The 26,657-nt window shown below is 44.5% G+C and overlaps 1 long non-coding RNA gene across 2 annotated transcripts; it reads left to right on the forward strand.

Annotated features, from left to right (window-relative positions):
- The first annotated feature begins 1,654 nt into the window (after positions 1-1,654).
- On the forward strand, positions 1,655-26,469 carry LOC132539761 (uncharacterized). 2 transcript variants are annotated; one of them, XR_009551060.1, is made up of 4 exons: positions 1,655-1,772; positions 11,221-11,371; positions 16,283-16,359; positions 25,847-26,469. It is a non-coding gene; the product is annotated as an uncharacterized LOC132539761 (long non-coding RNA). The 2 variants fall into 2 exon arrangements; XR_009551061.1 differs by lacking the exon at positions 11,221-11,371.
- Positions 26,470-26,657: the final 188 nt, after the last annotated feature.

The raw sequence follows: 26,657 nt of genomic DNA on the forward strand, positions 1-26,657 counted from the left end.
GGGATCCTTACACCAGTCCTTGTGCTTCGTGCCACGTGCGCTTAAAGCCAACAGTTTTTATTGGAATGTGAAATTACAATCTTTACAAAAGGAAAGGCATGACAATTGCTTAGTGAGTGTCAGTTGAATGCCCCCACTAAGTCCTCGGCCATCCTGTTCCAGGATCTGAACTCCCCCCCTCAACCCCAGAGTCTGTTACTTTGGTGCAAGGACAGACTTTTTTTCCCTTTATTGAGGGATTAATGTTTTACATTTGACAGTAAATATAATAGTTTGTACATGCATAACATTTCTCAGTTTTCCACATAACAATGCAACCCCTACTAAGTCCTTTGTCAGCTTTTTCCAGGACGTGTATTCTCTCCCCACCCACCCCAGAGTCTTTTACTTTGATGCAAGGATAAAGACTTTTTCTTGCTAGTTTTCATCTCACTCCATGCCCAGAGCACACATGACTAGTACCTGAACTATGAAAACTGCTTTTGAATAGTTCTCCTGAGAGCTTTGAACTTTTGACTTGAGTTTTTCTTTTTCTTTTTTTTCCTCTCCTTTTCTCTTTCTTTCTTTCTTTCTTTCTTTTTTTTTTTTTTTGCATCCAGGGTTATTGCTGGGGCTCAGTGCTATTTTTCCCTTTTGCTGCCTTTTTGTTTATTGTTGTTATTATTATTGTTGTTATTGCTGTCGTTGTTGGACAAGACAGAGAGAAATCGAGAGAGGACAGAAAGAGAGGGAAGACAGAGAGGGTGAGAGAAAGATAGATACCTGCAGACCCGCTTCAACATTTGTGAAGCGACGCCCCTGCAGGTGGGGAGCTGGAGCTAGAACTGGGATCCTTACTTTGGTCACTTGGCTTCGCGCCATGTGCGCTTAACCTGCTGGGCTACCACCGCCCCCTTGACTTGAGTTTTTCAGTGTTTTACTTTGAGACATGTTGTGTGGATAAGGGCATGGTTCCCACATGCCCCTCCCTCCCTCCCCCCTCCCCCCACCCTGCATGCAGCAGCTAAGTGGTACATTTGTCACGGGCAGTAAACTCATTAGCAGTTTATTCTGCTAATGTAGTTATTGTGAGTCTCAATTGTTCCTAAACATGCTCCATCCATGAGTCGTGCTCCAGTTCTTCTTATCCTTCCTGTGAGGATCAGGTCTCGGGTCATTCGGAACCAGCTGTGCGCTGACTTTTCCTCATCTCAAGATAGTGCCTCAGAATTGGACGGTCTGGTAAGAAGAGTACAACCGGGGCCAGTAAGTTAGCTCTCCTGGGTAATGCACCTGCTTTACCAGGCACTCAGCTCAGGTTTGAGGCCAGCCCTCACTGCACTGGGGAAAGCTTTGGGGCTGTGGCTTCTTTCCTTCGCTCCTTCTATCTCTTTTTCTCTATCTGGAAACGTTGCTTGAGTGGCCATAGAAGTGGCATGGTGGAGAAAGCTTTGGACTCTTGGTCATGGAGTCCCCAGTTTGATCCTCAGCATTGCATATACCAGAGTGATGTTCTAGTTCTCTTGTGAATAAATATAAAAAAAAGTTTTTTAAAGTGTTAGTTTGGCCAAAAAAAAGACAACCTGTCAGACTGACTACTTTTTTTTTGGTCCCATCTACTTCATGAAGTTCTATAAAGGCTTCCAAATGCAGAAACGAAACCCTGTCCTGACAATGGGCGGGGAGACAAAGCTAGCTTCAGAGACGCCAGTGTTGTCACTGAAGGACACGGGCAGAATCCACCAACAGACTAGGGCACCAGAGCCCGTTCAGTTCAGATTCCAGTGGCAATGGTAAGTCAGGAACAAGCCTCTCTGCCAGCCAGCCCTTTCCATTCTGCGGAGGGCACAAAATAAACTCTGTGGGGACAGTTACCCACCCTGTCCCCAGCTGACAATTATTTCCTCTTGGCAGGCCGCAGGGACAAGCTGGGAGAACTGGGCAGGAAGGTTTGTTGAAACAGTTCTGTTCCGGCTTAGCTCTACCCAAATTAAAGCGGGGACAAGGTGACAACAGCACATTGGGGGCTCTGTGTCTGCATAATTAACATACCAGGTGCTGATTTTTTTTTTCAAAGCCACCATGTTTTTGTTACATAAGATAGAATTTCTTTTCCCCAGACAAGCAGATGTCTTATAAAAAAATTAATAGCAACAACTAGGGCAACAAAAGGGGGGAAAAATGGCCTCCAGAAGCGGTGGATTCATGGTGCAGGCACCGAGCCCAGCAATAACCCTGGAGGAAAAAAAAAAAAAATTAATTAATAGAAGTGAAATTTGAGCCTGGGAAGTGAAAATGACTCAAGGACAAGTTCCCAGAGAGCCTCCTGGATATTCTTTGTCTATTGATTTACTGCAAGTGGGGGGAAACCAGAATTAAAGAGGAAATCTTTGCTTTTTTTTCCCTCTAAATTGTTTTATCTTAATGTCTAGTGTCAAATATTCTATTTGTCAAGAAAGGCATGATAACTTCCTTTCAAATTTCATCAGAGGGAGTTGGGCGGTAGTGTAGCAGGTTAAGTGCAGGTGGTACAAAGCGCAAGGACCGGCATAAGGATTCCAGTTTGAGCCCCCAGCTCCCTACCTGCACTTAACCTTACTTCACAAGCGGTGAAGCAGGTCTGCGGGTGTCTGTCTTTCAATCCCCCTTTGTCTTCCCCTCCTCTCTCCATTTCTCTCTATTCTATTCAACAATAACAACATCAATAACAACAACAATAATAAATACAACAATAAAACAACCAGAGCAACAAAAGGGAATAAATATTTTCAAAAAAACCTTTAAAAAAAAAACCCAAGTTTCATCAAAAACTAGTGATCCTTTGGAGAGTGACTTGAATGGCTTTTGGCGCTGTTTAAAATGACTATTAAGTACAGCTCTCTAGAGGTCTGGTGTTGGTTTGTGTTCAGCTGGCAGGAGGCAGCCCTGTCAGTAGACACCTTACCCTCACACTTAGACAAATTGGACATCTGACACAAGGCTGGAGATGGGGAGAACAACCCCATTTTGGCTTTAGTTACAGTGCTTAGTCAGATGGTTCATTTAACCATGAGCACTGAAAGCTTTGATTGAAAAGCCGACTTAAATGTGGCCTCCAAAGAAACTCATCCTTTGTTCAGCTCTTACATTTAGGAAAAGTTGCTTTTAATGAACCCTGATTTCCCTTACACAGAGGAGACCAGTTTGACTGTGAATGACAGGAAGCTCTGTGCAGGCGCCCTATGGGCGGGTGGTGGTGAGCGAGGTGGGGTCTTCTGCATTGGCAGATCCCAGCATAGTCAAACTCAGGGCCCCTTTTAGGAAAAACTATCTATCCTTTTTTCTTTTACATTTTATTTAGTGAATAGAGACAGAAAGAAATCCAGAGGGAAGGGGAGACAGAGAGGGAGAAAGAAAGAGAGATACCTGCAGCCCTGCTTCACCACTCTTGAAGCTATCCCCTGCAGGTGGGGAGCAAGGGCTTGAACCTGGGTCTTTGTGCACTGTGATGTGTGCACTTAACCAGGTGCGCCACCACCTGGTTCTGGAAAAACTTTCTATTCACCAAGGACCAACACCTGCCACTTACGCCTTCATATTTCTCCTATATATTTTTTTCTACTTTCAACTATTGCGGCCAAGGACTGTAGACCATTAATATATTAACATTTAAAGTCACATCTCCAATACACACTATTTGGTTTATCACTCCCCAACCCAGTCCCCTTGCCCCCCCCCCCCTTTTTTTTTTTACTAGAAAGTGAGCTTCAAGGGCCAGGGCTTCTGATGTAGTGTTGTTTCCTTTTTCGTCTCCAGCACCTGACCATTTGGCACTGACATTTTAAGCAGTTCATCTCTTCAGATTTTGATTTGAAGGCACGTCTTTTATCATATGTCACACTCCTTACATAAGATTCTTTTCTGGATTCTTGTGTGAGTCCCTGCCTATGGCTTGTATGTGGTGCCATTTAATTTTTTCTTTGCTCTTATTTTTAGATAGAGACTGAGAGGGAAAGAGAGGGAGAGAAAGAGAGAGAGAGGGGGGGGAGGAAGAGAGAGAGAGAGAGAGACCACAGCACCAAAGGTTTCTTCAACACAGTAGTTCTGGGCTCAAACTTGGGTTGCTCATGGGGCAGAGCAGCACACTACCCAAGTGAGCTATTTTACCAGCCCCCAATTAAATTTTAAAATAATTAGTAAAATAAAAAAGCACTAGTCTCTAATCATTACTAATTTTTTCCCCCTTTAGATTTCTTGGTTCTGACTGGAGAGAAAGGACAGTGGTTACACACTAGATTTATATGCCCGAGGCTCAGAGATCACAGACTCAATCCCCAGCATCACCATAAAGCAGAGTTAAGTACTCCTCTGGTCTTTCTGTCTTCTTCTTCTCCTCCTCCTCCTCCTCCTCCTCCTTATTTTCTGTCCCTCTCTCATCAAAACAAATCTTTAAATTTCGTGTGTGTGTGTGTGGCAAGAGGGTTGTGTTCTTGACCTCTTCATTTTTTCAAATTTGTGAAGTTCATTAAGTTCCACAAGAGTTTTGAAAGGATTTAAGAAAGGGATAAAGAAATTAAGTTAATTGGGGAAGATTGGCTTCTCATGTAAAGGAGCCCAGTGGGTCTCTGGGTTGTATTGCTTTGCTCATTAACTGAACCAGACCAAAAGTCACAGAACTGGAAAGTGACCTCAACAGTTAGGGGAACACAGGACCTTGTTAGACCTTCCCTAAGAGTGACTTACGTAAGGGATTGGTCAGAAATTGTGGGGATCACAGGGTGTCCCCTCCCTGTGAGAATTTCATAGGCATAATGAATCCCAGGTTTTGTTGTTGTGGGTTTTTTTTGTTTGTTTGTTTGTTTGGTTTGGTTTTTTCTTTTTAATTTCCTTCTTTTTTTTCTTCCAGGCTGGATTAGCCCCAGGGGAAGTGAGATCTGTGCTTTGACATAGATTTCTTTGTTTGGGCAGAGGCCTGTGGGACAGCTAGAGGGAACTGGCATAGCTGGGTGTTGTTTTCTAGCCTTCCACAGTTGGGGGTGGTGGTGAGTGGGGCAGGAGTACTTGAAAGCAGAAGGGCTTTAGGATGAGGCAGGTGTGGGTTTGAATTTGTTGTCTATCTTCCTTTAAAACAATACTTCTTTGTGGCCCAGGAGGTGGAGCAGTGGCAAAGCTTTGGACTCTCAAGCATGAGGTTGCGAGTTTGATCCCCGGCAGCACATATGCCAGAGTGATGTCTGGTTCTTTCTCTCTCCTCCTATCTTTCTCATAAATAAATAAAAAAATACTTTATTTACTTTTTATATAGAGGCAGAGAGAAATTGAGAGGGAAGGGGCCCACTGTTTCACCCTTGTGAAGCTCTCCCCTGTAGTAGGGACTGAGGGCTTAAACCCAGGTCCTTGCAGACATGTGTACTCAGCTGGGTATGCTACCCTCCTCCTTTCAGTCTCTTTCTTTCTTTCTTTCTTTCTTTCTTTCTTTCTTTCTTTCTTTCTTTCTTTCTTTCTTTTCTTTCTTTCTTTTTTCCCTTTCTTTCTTTCTTTCTTTCTTTCTCTCTCTCTTTCTTTCTTTCATTTTTCATCCTCCCCTTCCCTCTCCCATCCCCCTCCTCCTCCTTTATATGGCGCAGGACAATGCACTGAAGAACACCTGCATGAATGCTGCTGGTCTTCTGTGGGTGAATGCCCAGAATAGATATCTCAGCATGCCGGGTTTGTACTGGCTACAGATTTGTACAACCCATGGCCTGATTATTCTGCATGACCAGCAAAGATTGGCAACTCCTCAAAAACAGATAGGTGTCTATGGAGCCAAAGCTCTTCCGTAGTGCCAGGCCACACCCTAGCTGACACCTGATGTGAGTTAAGGGGCACTTTATTTGCTAACCACTGCAGCTATAAACTACTGAGGTCTCTTTTAGAGTGCTAGTTAGGAGAGACCTTGAATGTTACTTAGAGAAGACTTCTGGGTCTACCTCCCAGTGCTGGTAAAGTCATTCTATGTAGATTTTCCCCACTCCACTTGTTTCTCATATCAAACTGTTCTGCTTTTTTTTTTTTTCTGATAGAAACTGATTTATATTGATATGAACTAATAAAAAGACAGGAAATCTAGGGGCCGGGTGGTGACACACCTGGTTAAGTGCATGTATTGTTAAGGGCACAAGGACCTAGTTTTAAGCTCCCAGTTCCCACCTGCAGCAGGAAAGCTTCATGAGTGGTGAAGCAGAGCTGCAGGTGTCTCTCTTTCTCTTTCTCTTTCTCTCTATCTTCCTCTCCTTCTCAATCTCTCTCTGTTCTATCAGATTAAATAAATAAAGTTTTTTTAAAAAATAATAAAACAAGAAACCCAAAGACTGCTCCTTCAGGCTGTGGGCCAGTGTCAGTCAACCTGGGCTTCTTAAGACCAGAGGAGTCTTGAGTAACTATTCATTGTTCCTGCACCCAAGACTTTTAGTCACCCCACAGTCTTCCTGGTCTAATTTACTACTTAATTTAAAAAATATTTATTTATTTCCTTTTTTTGCCCCTTTTTATTGTTGTTGTAGTTATTATTGTTGATGTCATCGTTGTTGGATAGGACGGAGAGAAATGGAGAGAGGGAGAGAGGAGGGGAAGATAGAAAGGGGGAGAGGAAGATAGACACCTGCAGATCTGCTTCACCGCCTGTGAAGCAACTCCCCTGCAGGTGGGGAGCTGGGGCTGGAACCGGGATCCTTATGCCAGTCCTTGTACTTTGTGCCACGTACACTTAACCTGCTGTGCTACCGCCTGACTCCCTACTTAATTTTTTTTTTGAGGGAAAGAGAGAGACACCTAACATGGCCCCACCATCTACTTGGGCTCTTTTTAGTGGTGTCCACAGGGCTAGGACACGAACCTAGGACCCCACACATGATAAAATGCCTGATCTATTCACTGAACTATCTCTAGGCCTTAGGTATGAATTTTCACAGCTCTGTGGTCTTGGGCCTGCTCCCTAACTTCTCTGATCCTGATCAGCAATGTGGATAATTACAAGTAATGTGAATCTGCAATGTGTCCCTCAGCCAGTAGGGTTGTTGTTTGTATTGCCATTAAACAAACAAACAAACAAACAAAAACACGAAGGGTGTGGAGTTGCACCTCTCTTATCCTACGGTTTTGTCAATGTTTCCTTTTTATAAATAAAAATTTCAAAAAAAAAAACTAAAGGAAGAACTATACAAAAAAATAAAGCTTTTGTTGGCAAGAAGTGAATTCATAAGTTGGGAAACCAGTCTGGCCATACAAGTTGCAGAGCAAGCTTCAAAAAAGAGCTCTTGGGGGTCTGACTTTACGTAGAGTTAGAATAATATAATAGTCGGAGTCGGCGGTAGCGCAGTGAGTTAAGCACAGGTGGCACAAAGCACAAGGACCGGCATAAGAATCCTGGTTCGAGGCCCCAGCTCCCCACCTGCAGGTGAGTCGCTTCACAGGTGGTGAAGCAGGTCTGCAGGTGTCTGTCTTTCTCTCCTCCCCTCTGCCTTTCCTCTCTCCATTTCTTTCTGTCCTATCCAACAATGACATCAATAACAACAATAATAACTACAACAACAACAAAAAACAACAAGGGCAACAAAAGAATAATATGATAGTCTACACCTAAGAGTTTTTCTGGAGAAATCATGCATACTTGTGGGGAGAAAACTGGGGATATGCAGTTAAAGAACAATGATCTAATAGCACACGCACGTAAAGTAATGGAGAAATGTCACTGGAGTATCTTTTTTTTTTTCTTTATTGGGGGGATTAATGGTTTACAGTGGACAGGAAAATACAGTAGATGTCACATGTGTAACAAACATTTCTCAGTTTTCCACGTAACACTCTAACCACTCCTAGGTCCTTCTCTGCCATCATGTTCCAGGACACCCCCCACCCACGTGTACTTTGGTGTAGTACACCAACTCCAGTGAAAGCTGAGCTTTCTATGGTTACAGTGTGGGACTGACCAAAGAGTGGGAAATAGACCTTTGAACTGTTGTCCAGCCCAGGTGAACAATGGATGGAGAAGTAGGCAGAGGGTTGGGATATCTGGGCGAGGACATCAGTAGGGTCGGGAATGGACTCCTGACACCAGCTGGAGTATTTGGCAGAAGACCATAGGCAGTAGAAAGCAATACTCTTATATTCTTGGTAAAGTATATATAATATTTATTCTTTGTATGAAATACACATAATTCACCTATACGGAATACACATAATATGCATCTGTACACATTACCTTTGAAACCAAAGTGGAGACCCCACTTGTGAGTCTGCTCTGAGCTTGCTGAGGCTGAGGACTGGGTCCGGGGAAAAGACGAGTGGGGGCAGATGTCTGAGGTCCCTGCTGGGGCTGGAATGATGTTGGGAGCTACAGGGTGAGGCGAGGCATGGAGAAAAGAGGCAGAATGAGACGAGACTGTCAGCTGGAGCAGAGAATAGTGCTGGGACCCTCCATACAGGCTGGATGCACTCCTTGGGAATTATTCAAGGTTTATGAACTTCCAGAGATGGGGTATCTTTTTATTTTTGCTAGTATGATAATGAGGAGATAAATAACTCTTGGTCAAGAAGAGTTCCAGAGGTCTGGGGTCTTTATTGGTATACATATATTTCTTTGTCTTGTCAAAGTCGAAATAATATCTCCTAAGACAGGGAGTGTTGGGAGTCGGGCGGTAGTGCAGTGGGTTAAGTGCACATGGTGCGAAGTGCAAGGACCAGAGTAAGGATCCTGATTCGAGCCCCTGGCTCCCCACTTGCAGGGGAGTTGCTTCATAGGCAGGTCTACAGGTGTCTATCTTTCTCTCCCCTCTCTGACTTCCCCATCTCTCTCCATTTCTCTCTGTCCTATCAAACAACAAAGACATCAATAACAACAACAATAACTACAACAACAATGAAAAACAACAAGGGCAACAAAAGGGAAAATAAAAAAATACACACACACACACACACATATATATATATGAGAGCGAGTGTCAGATTGCCTCTGGCAAGTGAGTGTATTTTGTTTACAGTCCTTAATCCTAGAGAATTCATGTCAGGTTTTTTATTTTTTATTTATTTTATTTATTTATTTTTTTACCAGAGCACTGTTGAGCTCTGTCTAATCGTGGTGCAGGGAATTGAACCTGGGACTTTGGAGCCTCAGGCATGAGAGTCTCTTTGAATAACCATTATACTTTCTACTCCTGCTCATTCATGCCAGTTTTTATTGTTCTTGTTTCTGGGGTTTCACTGTTCCAGGCTGATTTTTTTCAGATAGATAGAATCAGAGAGGGAGGGAGGGGATGAGGGAGGGATGGAGGGGGGAGAGAAAGAGAGAGGTGAAAGAAAACCAGTGGAGGCCAGACTTGAACCTGGGTTGTGAGCTTGGCAACACTCTCGAGTAAACTATCAAAATCTTACCAGCCCAAATCTATGTCAATTTTGACAAGAAGATAAATGCACATAGATTTATACCAAGTTTTGATTATTTGATTTTAATGTAGAATAAGATGATGATGATGATGATGATGATATGGCTATCTGTACACGAGTGACACATGAATACTATTCAACAAATGCTGGTTATTCAGTAACAATCATAAAATTACTTTTAAAAAAATATTTTATTTATTTAATTTTGAGAGATGCAGAGAGAGAGAGAGAGAAAGAAAAAGAGAGAGAGAGAGACACCAGAGCACTGCCCAGCTCTGGCTTCTGGTGGCATGGGGGATTGAACCTGGGACTTCGGAGCCTCAGGTATGAGAGTCTCTTTGCATAACCATTATGCTATCTACCCCCGCCTTTTTTTTTTTTTTTAATAGTAGGGGAAATACAAAAAAATGTAATGAGTCATCACAATGGAGGCCAGGTGATGGTACGTCTGGTTGAGCGCACATGTAACAGTGTGCAAGGACTCATGTTCAAGCCCCTGGGTCCTACCTGTGGGGGAAAAAGCTTTGCAAGTGGTGAAGCAGGGCTGTAGGTCCCTTTCTCTCTCTCTCTCTCCCCCCATCCTCTCTATTTCTGGCTCTCTCTATCCAATAAATAAAGATAAAAAAGAACCATCACAATTTCTGACACCTACTAGCTGTAGCGATTGTTGTCACAGAATTGCTATTATTCCTAGGCTTCCTATTATTCACATGTGTGCATGTGTCCACACATGACCCTGAGTGGCTTGGTGCAAAGACATTAATTATGACCTTTGGTAGCAGGTGACTCTGCATGACACCACCCACAGGAATCCTGGGAGCTTGGGTAGGAGCTTCCACTCTCCCTCTGAGGCTCTGTTGAGACTCCAAGCTTAGCAGTGTATGAGCTCCCACAGCTTGTAGCCCCATGGGCCTCACCCTATAGCACTCAGCCCACCAAAGAGTAGAGTATGGAAAGCAGCCCTTGAAGGGGAGGCCTGGTTTCCAGGTTCCCTTCTCACCTGCTTTTTCTGCACTGTGTTACACTATGCAAATCAGGTTACCTACCAAAGTACTCCACTGTTTGATGAGGTCAGTGTAACTGAGGGGACAGGGTTTGCACAGAGACACCAGCCTCTGTCCTCCCCTTGGGTGAGAGCATCTCAACTCAGCCACCAGTAAGTCGCCAGACCCTGTAAAGTTCAGAAAAAGCTTGGAATTGGGGCCAAGTGGTGGCACACCTGTTTAAGCACACACATTATAGTGCACAAGGCCCTGGGTTCAAGCCCTTGGTCCCACCTTCAGGGAGAAAGCTTCACAAATAGTGAAGCTGATCTCTTTCTGTCTCTTTCCTTCTCTGTCTCCTCTTCCCTTCCTAATTTCTCTCTGTGTCTATCCAATAGTAAATAAATACATAAATTAAAAAAAAAAAAAGCTTGGAATTCAGGATTCCCCCCCCCCCAACATACACACACAGCTTTACCCAATCCTCTGCCTCACTCCAACCTCCTCCCTGCTCCCCCCCAAAAAAAAGCAGGAGGAAAGTCCTTAGGCTATGTCCCCAGGAGAGGAATTGCAAGGTCATGGAGTAGGTCCACTTCTGGCCTCCTGACCGTTCTCCAGTGTAGTCACATTTCTGATGTATCAGTGAGGTTGCTCTGACCACCCTCCATTCTCTGCCCTCTTGGCAGACACTATGGGACCCTTCCTCACTGAGCAACCAGGGCAAGCCCAGACTCCTTCCCAACACAACTGACCTATGCTGGTGGGCCATGGGTACGAACTGAACTCCTTCCAACTGGCCACTCCAGCCTCTGGATGCCGGTCAGTTCAAGTATGTCTCAGCACCATCTCTTTGGAGAATGCTGATGCCGGACTCCGGCAGGCAGGCCCAGCTGTGACGGGCTTCCTATGAAGATTGGTCATTGATGGGGGCGCCACTTTTGCACTCACAGCGCGAGCATCTGAGTCAACCACGCCCTCTCCTCTGTTAACCCAAAGCTCTGGAGAAGGTAACACCAGCCCTATACTGCAAATGTATTTTCTGGGTCACTGCTTTCTTTGTCTGGAAATATATATATATATTCTCTTCTCATATTTCTGGAAAATTAAAACTTAGAATGGATGATCTCCAGGGGTGAGGTGGTGGTGCACTCAGTTGAGGGCACATGTTACTAAGCCCAAGGACCTGAGTTCAAGCCCCCAGCCTCCACCTGTGTGTGTGTGTGTGTAACCTTCAGAGTGGTCTAGCAGTGCTACAGGTGTCTCTTCTCCTTTTGTATTTTCCTTCCCATATTATTTTTTCTCTCTCTCTCTCTCTTTTTTTTTTTTTTTTTTTCCCACCAGAGCACTGCTCAGCTCTAGCTTATGGTGGTGCAGGGGATTGAACCTGGGACTTTGGAGCTTCAGGCACCAGTCTCTTTGCATAATCATTATGCTAACTATCCCTGAGTTTATTTTGTATCAAACAAATATTAACTCATTAAAAGAGAAAGAGAGAGGGAGTGGCGGTGGCGCAGCGGGTTAAGCACACGTGGCGCAAAGCGCAAGGACCAGCTTAAGGATCCCGGTTCGAGCCTCTGGCTCCCCATCTGCAGGGGAGTCACTTCACAGGCGATGAAGCAGGTCTGCAGCTGTCTATCTTTCTCTCCCCCTCTATGTCTCCCCTCCTCTCTCAATTTCTTTCTGTCCTGACTAACAACGACAACATCAGCAACAACAATAATAACTACAAGAACAATGAAAAACAACAAGGGCAACAAAAGGGAAAATAAATATTAAAAATTTAAAAAATAAAAAAAAGAGAAAGAGAGGAAAAAGGGACAGATAATTTCCTACTTCCCACCCCCAACCCTAACAATTTTAAAGAACAGAGCTAGACTATACATGAGGAGTTTGCAAAAGACTTTATGCAAATGACTTTCTTGCCTAAGGCGCTGGTTCAATCCCTGTACCACCATTACCCAACATGGAGCAGCACTCTGGTGTAAATAAAATAAAATAAAATAAAATTGCTGAGAAGTGTCCAAACTTGTCCTGCAACTCTAGACCTCTCTCTCTTTCTCTTTTTAAATCTTTATTTATTGGATAGAGACAACCAGAAATCGAGATAAAAGGGGGAGATGGAGTGAGAGAGAGGAAGAGAGACACCTATAACACTGCTTCACCACTTGGGAAGTTTTGTCCCTGCAGGTGGGGGCCAGAGGCTTGAACCCCAGTCCTTGTGCACTGTAACATGTGCATGTTACTAAATGCACCAACACCTGGCCCCGAGGCAACTCCATATCATGACATATCACTCACCTCCAGTCTAGATCTGAGAAAGGACTAGAGATTGCTTAGAAGTTGAGGGTTATTACTATTATTGTAATTATTATTATTATTATTTTCATTAGTGAGAATAAACCTGCAGGCCACCCAGGTGGCAACATTAAATCTTCCTTATGAGTGGCATGCATTTCTGGACTTTGTTGAGGCCAGGGTTGGAATGTCTGTCTCCTTGGGGTTCCAAGGTGACCTGTCACTTTGGGAGTTAGCTAGGCCGTCTTGAAAGCAACCTACCCAAGATTTTTTCTGCTTGGAAGAAGAGACCCCAGGAGAAAGTGCTTCTGAGGACTGTATATGTCAGAGTTAAAGAGTTTTATAGCAAGTCGGAGAGGACAGGTGGGCACAATATCTCACTTGGGTAGTGTGCTGCTTTGCTTATGTGCTTGACTTAGATTTGAACCTGCCCTCACAGTAGGCTTTAGTGCTGCGGTCCCTTTCTCTCTGTCCTTGTCTTTCTACCTCTATCTGAAAAAGAAAAGAAGGAGGAGAAGAAAGAGGAAGAGAAGGAGGAGGAGGAGGAGGAGGAGGAGGAGGAGAAGAAAGAGGAAGAGAAGGAGGAGGAGGAGGAGGAGGAGGAGGAGGAAGAGGAGGAGGAGGAGGAGGAAGAGGAGGAGGAGGAGGAGGAGGAGGAGGAGAAGAAAGAGGAAGAGAAGGAGGAGGAGGAGGAGGAGGAGGAGGAGGAGAAGAAAGAGGAAGAGAAGGAGGAGGAGGAGGAGGAGGAAGAGGAGGAGGAGGAGGAGGAGGAGAAGAAAGAGGAAGAGAAGGAGGAGGAGGAGGAGGAGGAGGAGGAGGAGAAGAAAGAGGAAGAGAAGGAGGAGGAGGAGGAGGAGGAGGAGGAGGAGGAAGAGGAGGAGGAGGAGGAGGAGGAGGAGGAGGTCCACATCTATCTGGTTGAGATTAATGCTACAAAGAGCATTTAGGCTCAAGCCTCTGGTCCCCACCTTCAAGGGGGAAGCTTCATGAGCAGTGCTGTAGGTCTACCCCTCCTCTTGATTCTGCTCTGTCTCTATTACTTAATTAATTAATAAAAAGAAAAAAGAGGGGGCTAGGTGGTAGCACAGCGGGTTAAGCGCACGTGGCGTAAAGCGCAAGGACCAGCGTGAGGATCCTGGTTTGAGACCCCGGCTCCCCACCTGCAGGGGAGTCACTTCACAGGCGGTGAAGCAGGTCTGCAGATGTCTATCTTTCTCTCCCTGTCTCTGTCTTCCTCCTCTTTCTCGATTTCTCTCTGTCTTATCCAGCAACAACAACAAACAACAGCTATAACAACAATAACAATAACAACCACAACAAAGACAACAACAAGGGCAACAAAATGGGAAAAATAGCCTCCAGGAACAGTGGATTAGTAGAGCTGGCACTGAGACCCAGCGATAAGCCTGGAGACAAAAAGATAAGAAAAAAGAAAGTTGAGGAGTACATTGCCTATGTTACCTGGTTCAAAAAGGGAGTTAGTTTGGTGTGTGTGTGTGTGTGTGTGAGGGGATGTGGGGGGTGGGGGGGAAGCTGGAGGATCTTCAGAGAGCCTACTAAAGGTCCCTTTAGGGGAAGGGAGAGTCTGCCTGTTGCCAAATAAATGACATCCCTCAAAAGATGTCCACAGCTTTTTAAAAAAACTTCTAAAATATATTTATTTATTATTGGATAGAGACACAGAGACAGATTTGAGATAAATTATAGGTAATTTATAAATAAATAGATAAGTTGAGAGGGGTGGGGGAGATAGAAAGGGAGAAAGACACCTGCAGACCTGCTTTACCACTAGTGAAGCTTTCCCCCTGCAGGTGGGGACTAGAGGTTTGAAACGTGTCCTTGTGCACTGTAATGTGTACACTTAATCAGGTGTGCCACTGCCTGGACCCAGATGTCCATATCTTAACCCCCAGAACCTGTGAAGAATATTCTGGATTGTTCAGGTGAGTCCAATGCCATCACAAGGTCTGTTAAAAGAGAGACACTTCAGGAATGGAAGCAGAGGCCAGAGAGGAAAGGTGATGTTATGGTGATGATTTTGAAGAAGGAGAGGGCCACAGGGTGGCTCCTAGAAACAGGAAGAGGAAAGAAGATGAATTCTCTAGTGCTCCCAGGAGGCATGCAACTGTGATAACTCGTTATGGACATCAGTTGTCCAGAGAAGTAAGAGAATCAGTGATAAATGGTCTGGGAGGTGGCACAGTGGGTAAAGGATTGGACTCTCAAGCATGGGGTTCTGAGTTCAATCCCCAGCAGCACATGTACCAGATGATGTCTGGTTCTTTCTCTCTCCTATCATTCTCATGAATAAGTAAATAAAATCTTTAAAAAAAATAAGTATAAGGTAAAAATAGATAAAACATAACAAATTATAGCCTTGTTATTTAAGCTTCTTGTTGATTGGCAACTTGTTACAGCAGCAACAAAAAGAAAACTACCATAACACCATGACTTGGAGGTATTTAGTGGGCAGGATATCACTGTCAGCTAATATACAATATGGCAAAATATGGCATCATTTTTATATTCCCAAATGAGTAATGGTTTATCTATTATTTAAACTGAACTGGACACCCTATATTTTTATTTGCTATTCTGGCCACTGAGGAGTACAAAAACCTACTAGCTAATTAAAAAAAAACACTTTGTCCTTTTCCTTTTCATTTCTCCTTTTTACCCCCAACAGGGGAGCATAGAGCAGGCAGAGAGAGTGGAAGGAGGAGCAGATAGGAGGCTGAGCCTCCTTGAATTTCTGTGTCTGGCCGGCAATTCGGTACATTATGGAAGTAGAAGATGAAGGAGAAAGAATGAACCTGAACTTGGCTGGAAGGTGGAGTTTTCTCCTAGACCAACCTGACCTTTTAAATCTATGAAAATAATTGGTTACTATTTTAATTGATCAGTATTTGAAAGTACAACATGGTTTTGAAATCTTCCCAAGTTATTGTCCCAGGCAGAGAGGAGAGGATAAAGAGCAAAGCTTAGAAAGCCAAGAGGATGGAGGATAGATAGCATAATGGTTATACAAGGAAGCTCTCATGCCTGAGGCTCCAAAGTCCCAGGTTCAATCCCCTGCATAAGCCAGAGCTGAGCAGTGGTCTGGTTAAGAAAGAAAGAAAGGAAGAAAGAAAGAAAGAAAGAAAGAAAGAAAGGAAGGAAGGAAAGAGAGAAAAAAATGAAAGCTAAGGGTGGAAATAAGAAAGACAATAGCCAATTACACAAGGAGCCCAGTCCAGCCTCGCCAAGAAACCAGTTATGGTCTTCCTTCCCGACACGTCTCTCTCCTCTGTCAAAGGGCAGTCATTTCTGAGTGACACCTTCTCCTTTCTTGGCCATCATTTCATTAGGTTGCATGTAGGCCAGGGATGAGCTGAAGGAATTCCAGAGGAGAGTTTAGGGACAAAGGGACAACTATGAACTTGATGATCTTTGGGGACTTGGCCATCTCAAGCCCCAGGGACTTGGGTGTACTAGCCCCTAAATCCTACCATCAAAAAGGAAAATAAATTGAAGCTGCTATAAAAATCTCCCAAGTCAGGTTCCCTGCCAGAATCACACCGAACAAGTGTGTTGGCAGCAGGGAATGACTTAGAACATTTCTCTGTACCTGGGTTTTCTTGCAGATGTGAATACGGCTTCTGTTTGACTCATCCCAAGCTTGACCTATTTGTGAAATGCTTTCTCTACAAAAAAGCTTTAGGTAAGTGCCAAGAATTAGACATGTATAATCCCAGTAGAGACAGGATGGCCAAACCCTCTCATTTTAGCTGCTTTTCCTGCTTTGCCAATGGGAGGTGAGGGCCAAGCAGACAATGGCGAATGTTTAATGGCCTCATACAATCACTCTTGCAGGAACTGGGGGTTGGGGTGAGGTGGAGGAATGAGGGAGGTAACAGGAGAGGATGGAGTGGGGGGAGAGAACGTGCATTCTGGCCTATGTGATGCTGGGGATTGATCTCAGGCCTCATGTTCTTAAGTTCTATCCACAGTGCCACCCATGGGCTTCATCTCTAATGTTGCCTCTACTTGGTGGTCCACCAGAAACTCCCTATAGTGAGTTGATTGGCTCTTGAGGTATCAGCACTTTGGTGAGCTGGCTTAAAAATAGCTCCCATACAGAGCATCACTCTGGTCTATGCGGTGTTTAGGATTGAATTCCATACTTTATGTTTGAGACCTGAAAACTTTGACCTCACTCAAGAAAAAAAAAAAAAAAAAGCTCCCATATGTGGGAGGAGAGGGTAGCAAAGTGATTATGCAAAAAAACTCTCATGCCTGAGGCCTCCAAGTTCCAAGTTTAATCTTCTGCAGAACTATAAACCAGAGCTGAGCAGTGCTCTGGTAAAAAATAAATAAATTATAAATTAAAAAAAAGTAAATATCATTCATGGTAAGAGCTGGGACTTCATATTAGATTTGGATTTTTTTTTTTTGTCTGTTTTGTTTTTATTTTTTGAATTGATTGGATTTTAGAGGGAATTAAAATGTTCCATTATGAAGACAGTCATAGGTGAAGTAATAGGGGGTCTGTGGACTGGGACCATACAGTTTGTCTCCCCATCTCCCCCCGCCCCCCCCCCCCCACAACATTTCTTTCCTGCTATTGTCTCAGCAAAGTATCCTGGCCCTTGGAATAATTTTCCTAACAATAACTACTCTGTAGGATCCAAAGTCCATTCCAGATTGGAAACTCTCATGATATTCCCCGCCTCCCTGCTCTTTGGAGAAAGCAGAGGCCATACGACCTGGTATAAAGGACACTGCTAGCTCAGTGGGGCAGAAAATTTAATGAGCAGCTTCACTTTCTGTGAGCCCTGGTATTCTGGAAACATCACTGATGATTAGCACAGGAACTTCCTGCCTGTCTCTGACCATCTTGCTAATCCATGGAGACTGACTGAGCTCTGTTTCCATCCAGTGGGTCTGTCTGTCTGTCCAGCACACCTTTGTCTGCAAAGATCCTCTTGCCAATCTGTGTTAGTTGTGCTCTTTCTTGAATCAAAGAGTTCTTTGTTATTCCAGTTATTCCAGCAAAATCACTTGAAGGTGTTTTAGACCTTTCAGCCTTGCTCTTCCTATCTGTGAAATGGGAAGTATTTTACATGAGGTTCTACAAAGCACTGCACTGGGTGGTGGTGAAGCCTAGATGAAGAATGCTTTGAAAGCATTTGGCATGGGAAAAGAGGCATTTTTGCCCCTTGAGTCATTCCAACCCCACCTACCTCAGGGCTGGCTATAAATTCTCAGGGCTGAGAGGTGAGCCTGTAGGTCAGGTGTTTATCTTCAGGTGACTTAGCTTAGTGACTCTGCTCTCTCTCACAAAAGGTGTGGGCAGTATAGGCCACATTGTTTGAGCAAGGCCCTAGGCAAACAAAGACACTTCCTATCCTATCAGGCAGGGCATTCCAGGAATTTATAGGTATTTTACAGGAGCTAAAGGCAAGGATCAGACTTCCCACTGGGTAAGGATTATTCCTTACTAAAGTGCCCCACTCTGGAAACTGCTATCTGATGAACATTTAATGTTTGATTTTAAAAAAATATGTATCTGGGAGTCCGGCGGCGCCAAGCTCAAGGACCGGCGTAAGGACCCCAGTTCGAGCCCCGGCTCCCCACCTGCAGCGGAGTCGCTTCACAGGTGGTGAAGCAGGTCTGCAGGTGTCTATCTTTCTCTACCCCCCTCTGTCTTCCCCTCCTCTCTGCATTTTTCTCTGTCCTATCTAACAACGACGACAACAATAATAACTACAACAATAAAACAACAAGGGCAACAAAAGGGAATAAATAAATAAATAAATAAATAAATAAAATATCCAAGAGGAAGACTCTTTGCTGGAATAGAACTAGCAAGCAGCCTCTTGGAGGTGAGTGGATGGACCGGGTATGTTCAAGACCGGGGATTAACTAAGGCACAGTTAAAAGAACTGAAACATAAGGGAGGCAACTTTTCTTTCCTGAGTCTTGTAAATACAGTGCAGAGTGTATTAGTTTCCAGAACCAACTGAATATTGCCAATGAGTAAAGAGAAAAGTCAGAAGACCTTGGCATAGATAGCATCGATGCTCTTTTTATGTACATTTAATTTTTTATCTTTATTTATTGGGTAGAGACAGCCAGAAGTCAAGAGGGAAGGGGGAGATAGGGAGGAAGAGAGACAGAGAGACACCTGCAGCCCTGCTTCATCACTCGCAAAGCTTTCCCCCTGCAGGTGGGGATCGGGGGCTCGAACCTGAGTCCTTGTGCATTGTAACATATGCGCGGCCTCACATCTAGTGCTTTCCAAAGCAGATTTCTATTCATTGTAGAGTTCACCCTCAAAAGATGTGAAAAGAAGTTGTATTGTCTGGCCTTGGAGCACCGGTTAGCCCAGGCTGGTGGTTGGAGCAGAATGTGACTTGTCTTGGCTTCTTTTCTCCTCACTGCCCCCAACTGCTTGCTCTCGGTGCTGCAGAATAAATCCTGTGGCCAAGAGTTCAGCAAATATTTTGCAAAAATAAGTGGTAATGTCAGGGTGGTGCTCGAAACATAACCAGCTTTGCAGATGGCCCATTCCAGAGCACGGGTGGTTGGTTGCATGAGGTCATTGTCTACCTGATGTGACCGACTAACACGTGGGAGGAAGAAAGACTGTTTGCCAGGGCCTGGAGGCTCCCAGACCCAACAGGTCTTGACTCATTTACAACAAGCCCAGGAGTCACGACCTCACCCTGAGGTTGGGTGCAAATTATGTGTAGTCAAGCTCTGTGTTCCCTTGAAAGGCTACTCTTTCACAGCCCTTCCCATTTGGTGTCTTAAGGGAAGAGGAGACTGTGAGGGTGGGTTCCCACCAGTCTGTTTCTGTTCTGCACTAGCCTGTAGGGACAAAAGACTTTTTGAAAACTAGAGAGATGTATTTTCTATGAAGAGCACAACTGCACTCATCAATATGCGGAACTGTGACTAATTTATGGAAGGGTGTGTGTGTGTGTGTGTGTGTGTGTGTGTGTGTATGTTGTCGCTGTAGCTTCACTGTTCCAGGCCATTTTTTTTCAGCTAGAAAGAGAGGGAAGAGGGTCTGGCAATGGTACACCTGGTTAGCACACACGCTACCATGTGCAAAGACCTGAGTATGAGCCCCTCCTTAGCCCTTATACTCCCTCTCCTCCAGGTTTCCATGAGCAGTGAAGCCGGCCTGCAGGCGTCTGTCTTTCTCTCTCCTTCTCTATCTCTTCCTTCCCTCTCAGTTTCTCTCTGTGCTATAAAATAGAGAGAAATAAAGAGAAGAGGGGGGGGGAAAGAAAAGAAAAGGAAAGAAAAGAAAGAAGAATAAAAAGGTGGTCTGGGAGGTAGCACAGTGGACAAAGCATTGGACTCTTAAGCATGAGGTCCTTAATTCAATCCCCAGCAGCACATGTACCAGAGTGATGTCTGGTTCTCTCTCTCTCTCCCCTCCTTTCTTATTAATAAATAAAATATTTTAAAAAGAAAAAAAAGTGGGCACTGGGATCTATGGATCTGTGGTTGCAGCACTGAGACCCAGAAATAACCCTGGAGAGAGAGGTAGAAAGAGAGAGATCTTGACCACAGAACTGAAACTTCCTCCAGATATGTAGTTCTTGCATGTGGTACACTGAAGCTCAAACCTGGGTCACTACATGGCAAAGCAGGTACCCACCCTATCTCACTGGTGTGTGTGTGTGTGTGTGTGTGTGTTTGAAAAGCAATTTTAAAATGATCATTGTCAGGGCTGTACGGTGACATACTCTGTAGAGCACACATGTTACCATGTGAGAGGACCTAGGTTCAGGCTTCCAGTCCCCATCTGCAGGGGGGAAGCTTTAAGAAGTATTTCTCAGTGCAGGGACCGGAGTAAAGATCACGGTTCGAACCCCTGGCTCCCCACCTGCAGGGGAGTCGCTTCACAAGTGGTGCAGCAGGTCTGTAGGTGTCTATCTTTCTCTCTCCTCTCTGTCTTCCCCTCCTCTCTCCATTTCTCTCTGTCCTATCTAACAATGATGACATCAGTAACAACAACAATAATAACTACAACAATAAAAAGACAACAAGGGCAACGAAATGGAAAATAAAAAAAAAAGAAGTATTTCTCATGGAGGCCTGGGCGGTAGCACGGCGAGTTAAACACACATGAGGCAAATCACAAGGACCCGGCGTAAGAAGTATCTCTCCTTCTCTGTTTTTTTTTTTCTATTGCTTTCTCTCTCTATCAGAAAAGAAAAGGCCACCAGGAACAATGAGTTACAGTGTAGGTGCTGACTCTCAGCAATAACCTTGGTGGCAAAAACAAACAAAAACCTTATCCTTCTCATCTGCCATATTAGTCTGTAATTTTTGGTGCCGAAGCTTGTTCAGGTGACCAGCATGTCATACTCACCTAGATTGCTGCTCTATAGGGCAAGGCCTGTCTGTGCTGCTCAAACCTGCCCTCAGCACTCATCATGTGGCCTACCGTGGTCACCTGTGGATGGTCCCTAAATGGATAATAGAGATGAATGTAGTGAGGCCACTCACTGTATTCATTTCCTGAGACTCCTGTAACATTTATTTATCTGTTTATTTATGTATCTATAGGGACCGAGAAAAACTAAGAAGGAAGTAAGAAATAAGGAGGGAGAGAGAAAGAGAGACACCTGCAGCACTACTTCACTGCTCATGAAGCTTCCCCCATGAAAGTGTGGATGAGGGGGAACCAGGGACTTGAAATGTGGTCCTTGTGCAGGGCAATGTGATACTCTACCTGGTGCACAACCTGGCCCTCCATTCTAAACCTTCCCTAATGAAGAAGTCTCTCAGGGGGAGAGATGGCACTGCATGTGGTGCTATATGACTCTCTTTCCTCTCTGATCTCTTCTTCTCTGTTCTGGTGAGTCTCTTTTCTCCCTCCAACATTCCTCTTTCTTTCTTTCCTTCCTTCCTTCCTTCCTTCTTTCTTTCTTTCTTTTTCTTTCTTTTTATTTCTCTCTTTCTTTCTTTTCAATATTATATTTATTTATTCATTCATGAGAAATGATAGGAGAGAGAGAAAGAATCAGACATCACTCTGGTATATGTGCTGACAGGGATTGAACTCGGGACCTCATGCTTGAGAGTCCAATGCCTTATCCACTGCACCACCTGCTGGATCACCCATCCTTCCTTTTTCTATGACTTGTATACACACACACACACACACACACACACACACACACACACACACAGCCTGACCTTTTTCAGACGTGAGCACCTGTGCTCTGACATGGCCCAGTCATGCACTTTCTGTTTTCTCATTTACATCGCTTCCTCTATAAACACCTGCTCACAGTGTCACAGCATATCTGCTTCTGCTTTTATCAGCTCACACCCAAACATCTTCCTGTCCCCACTTCCCACAGCTCCTGCATCCTGTGGCCTTGGATCTCTAGCTGGTCAGGAAAGTCACAGCTCTTTGGAGTCAGATGGGGTCAAGAGCATGCTGAGGGCTGGACAGCAGAGAGTACCCTGAGAAATTTGACTCCTGGTCTTGATTCCTGAAAATTCACTCACAGAGGAGGTGGTGACAGCTCTTATCTCCCCTGGGGTCAATTTCTTCTGCAGCCCAGGAGCCCTGCTAGAGCTAAGGCAGAACTCTGTACACCAGTGAAGACAGCAGACACACGGGCCAGAACCAAGATGTTAGAGGGATAGGTTCTGTCTCTCTGGCTTCCCTGTGGGCCTCAGCCTCTATCATCTGGACAATGGGTTTGTTTGCTCCACCTATTTATTGCTCAAAGGATTCTGCAGTCTGAGTTCCCTCCACGGTGGTGACAAGTACAAGGGTGATGCTGATGACTGTCACACACCGTGTGCCCAACACTGTCCCAGGTGGCTTCACTCCATCCTACAGTCTCAAGAACAGGCTCCACTATCACCTCTGGTTTGTTGAGGAGGAAATAAGGTGCAGAGAGACTCAGTCGCTTGTCCAGGTTTGTATAGCTGGTAAGTGGCAAAGTTGGGATTCTACCCTGGCAGTCTGGACCCGGCACTCACACATGCCCTGGTGACTGAATGTCTTCCTAGCGGCCCACACTAAGTTCTCCTCTTCTTGTGCTCCATGACCCTGGTGAATACTGCCAGTGCTCCACCCTCGGTGCCTCTGAGAAACTCTATGTTCATCCCTGCTCTCTGGAAAGTAGGCAGGGGCAGCGAGGCAGTTTGCAGGAGTGACCCCCAGGTCCTGAAAGCATGTAGCCATCTTGACCTCTGTCTTCTGAGGACACAGGGTTACTGGAACAGGGAGTAGGGGCTGCCCAGTGTGGCAGTATCATCTGTGTTTCCAGCAAGGTCTTCTCAGTGTATGTATTCTTGGAGTTATTCTGGTTTAGCACACCTACCTCTCTCTTTCTTAAAGATTTTATTTATTGATGAGAAAGATAGGAGGTGAGAGCAAAAGAACCAGACATCACCCTGGTACATGTGCTGCCGGGGCTTGAACTCAGGACCTCACACTTGAGAGCCAAGCGCTTTATCCACTTGGCTGCTGCTCTTTGCATTTTCCTTCTAAAAACAGAACTCGAGTGGGAAGCACCTTGTAACCATAATGCACTTCCACAAGCTGTGTGACTGCTTCACAGGGAATCAAAGATGGGATCGGTGTGGTCTTTGCAACTAAGGAAATTCTCTGCTTGCTAAGGATGATATAGAAACATGCAGAATCCCACTTCTGAGAATCTATCTCAAGAATGGGGAAACAGTAATGTGAAAAGGTATATCTACCCCCCGCGTTTATTGAGTCAGTGTTGACAATAGCAAACAAGACAAACAAACAAAAACCCATGGAAACGACTGAAGCACCGTTTGATGATTGACTAAAGATGAATCGGCAAGCATACACAAACAAGAACTACTCAGTTATGAAACAGTTGTGATCTTTACCATCTTAGAAAATGAGAGGGAACACAAAGGATTATATGCAATGAAATAAGTCAGATGGAAAAAAAAGAAACAGGGCAGGGGGAGACAGCATAATGGTTATGCAAAGAGACTCTCATTCCTGAGGCTCCAAAGTCCCAGGTTCAATCCCCTGCACCACCATAAACCAGAGCTGAGTAGTGCTCTGGTGTTTCTCTCTCTCTCTCTCTCTCTCTCTCTCTCTCTCTCCATCTCTCTCAAAAATAAAATAAAAATAAAATTTTTAAAAAAGAACGTGGTCCAGGAGGTGGCGCAGTGGCTAAGGCACTAGACTCTCAAGCATGAGGTCCTGAGTTCAATCCCTGGCAGCACATGTGATGTCTGGCTCTTTCTCTCTCTCCCCTATCTTTCTCATAAATAAATAAAATCTTAAAAAAAAAAAAAAGGAAAAAGAAACATTGGATTCTTTGCACCATGCCTGCAATATAAGGATAGAAAGGTGATGAATGAACAAAGAAAAATAAGAAAAATAAACCACTGGCTACTGGTGGTGCTGTGGCTTTCACCTGGGGTCTCAGTATCTCAGTCATGAAAGTCTTTTTTGTGTAACTATCATGCTGGCTCCCCAGTCTGAAGTAAGCTGGTATCTAGCACTATATGGTGAGTTACTCAGAATTCCTGGATCTCTCCTATGCACATTGATATACAGGCTATTAATAAATTTCTCTTTACTTTTCTCATATCAATCAGCCTCATACTTATTTGATTATTGGCCAAGTGTCTGAAGAGCCCAGAAGGGTATGGGATGATTTTCTAAAAATATTTTATTTACTTTATTTTTTTTGTATTATCTATTTATTTATTTATTGGGTAGAGACAGCCAGAAATTGAGAGGGAACTGGGTAATAGAGAGGGAGAGAGAAAGAGAGACACCTATAGCCCTTTTTCACCACGCGCAAAGCTTTCCTCTTGCAGGTGGGGGCTGGGGCCTCAAACTCAGATTCTTGAGCATTGTGGCATGTATGCTCAACCAGGTGCACCATCACCTAGCCCCATTGTTTGTTTATTTATTTATTTATTTAATCTTTTTTTGAATTTTTTAATTTCTTTATTGGGGAATTAATGTTTTATATTCAAAGGTAAATACAATAGTTTGTACATGCATAACATTCCCCAGTTTCCCATATAACAATACAACCCCCACTAGGTCCTCTGTCATCCTGCTTGGACCTGTATTCTCCCCACCCACCCACCCCCACCCCAGAGTCTTTTACTTTGGTGCAATACGCCAATTCCATTTCAGGTTCTACTTGTGGTTTTTTTTTTTTTTTTTTTTTTACCCTTCTGATCTTGTTTTTCAACTTCTGCCTGAGAGTAAGATCAACCCGTATTCATCCTTAATTAATTTTTTTTGTCACCAGGGTTATTGCTGGGGCTTGTTGCCTGCACTACAAATCCACTGCTCCTGGAGGCCATTTTTTTCCATTTTATTAGATAGGATAGAGAGAAATTGAGAGGGGAGGGGAAGATAGAGAAGGGGAGAGAAAGACAGACACCTGCAGACCTGCTTCACCATTTGTGAAGCGACCACCCTGCAGGTGGGGAGCCAGGGAGCTTGAACCGGGATCCTGGGTGGTCCTTGTGCTTTGTACTATGGGCACTTAACCCAGTGAGCCACCGCCCAGCCCCATCTTGTACACTTAAAATGAGTGAATTGTGCGTCATGTGAATTATATCTCAAGAATATATTTACCAGAAACAAAGCCCCCAAACTAGATGCTGAAAAGCAGATGGTTGCTGGAAAGGTAGTTACACATATTAGGATAGGACAACTTGGTTTTCTCTCTTACTCTATCCTGTTTAGAAATATAACTGTGTTTGGGTTGAGGGGTGGGGGCAGGCAGCAGAAGGTGGTGCAGGGACGTGTGGTAGCTCAACTTGGTAGAGTGCAGATGTTGCCATGCGAGAGCCTCCAGTCACCACATGGGAGTATTTGCAGGGTTCACTCCAGAGGAGCATTGCTCTATGTAGTCTCTCTCTTTCTCCCTGTCTCTCTTTCTCCTTTCTGTCTCTCATTCTCTATCAAAACAAGCAAACAAAAACACTGGGAGTGGTGAAGTCATGTAGTAAACCCTAATAATAACCTTGGTGGGGGGAAATTATACCACTGTGTGATGATAGAACCTGACCCATCTAATTAAAATATGCCTACTAGCTATCTACAAAATGGAGGCCCCCCCAACACTTCATCTGCACTATTCTAGCCTTTAGGTCCATGGTTGTTCAACAATTTGTTTGGCTTTATATGTTAACTCTCTTTTCAGCCACCAGGTTCCAGATGCCAGCATGATGCCCACCAGACTTCCCTGGACAGACGACCCCACCAATGTGTACTGGAGCTCCACTTCCCCTGAGCCCTACCCTACTAGGGAAAGAGAGAGGCAGGCTGGGAGTATGGATCGACCTGTCAACGCCCATGTTCAGAGGGGAAGCAATGACAGAAGCCAGACCTTCCACCTTCTGTATCCCACAATGACCTTGGGTCCATCCTCCCAGTGGGATAAAGAATAGGAAAGCTATCAGGGGAGGAGATGGGATACGGAGATCTGGTGGTGGCAATTGTGTGGAGTTGTACCCCTCTTATCCTATAGTTTTGTTAATGTCTCCTTTTTTAAATAAATAAAAAAAAAATAAAAAAGAACCTGACCCATTTCCACTTGTCACCCCCTCCCCCCAAAGCACAAAACTGTCGAAGAAGATGAAGTCTAGCAAATCTCAATAGAGCCTTGCCGTCACTTCTCAGGTTTGCAAACTGGATCTTGACTACTATTAATATTTGTAGCCAGGACTTAGTGATGATTTATTCTGTGCCAAATATGACCTAAGCACAGCAACCCTCAGATGAACCCCTCTTGCCTGTGCAGTTCACACATGAAGGAGCTGGAGGCCAAATCCACACAGCTGGTCAACGGCTGAGCCAGAGTTCAGTGTCAGGTTCTAACCTTGGCTGCACACTGGAAACATCTGGAGAACTTTTACAACTCCCTGCCACCTGCTTCTTGCCCCTGGAGGGCCTGACTTTATTGACCTGGGGTGTGGCCCGAGCACCAGGCTCTTTAATTGTGTTGACAGTAT

The sequence above is a fragment of the Erinaceus europaeus genome, chromosome 8 (assembly GCF_950295315.1).
Source record: "Erinaceus europaeus chromosome 8, mEriEur2.1, whole genome shotgun sequence".
NCBI lineage: Eukaryota > Metazoa > Chordata > Mammalia > Eulipotyphla > Erinaceidae > Erinaceus > Erinaceus europaeus.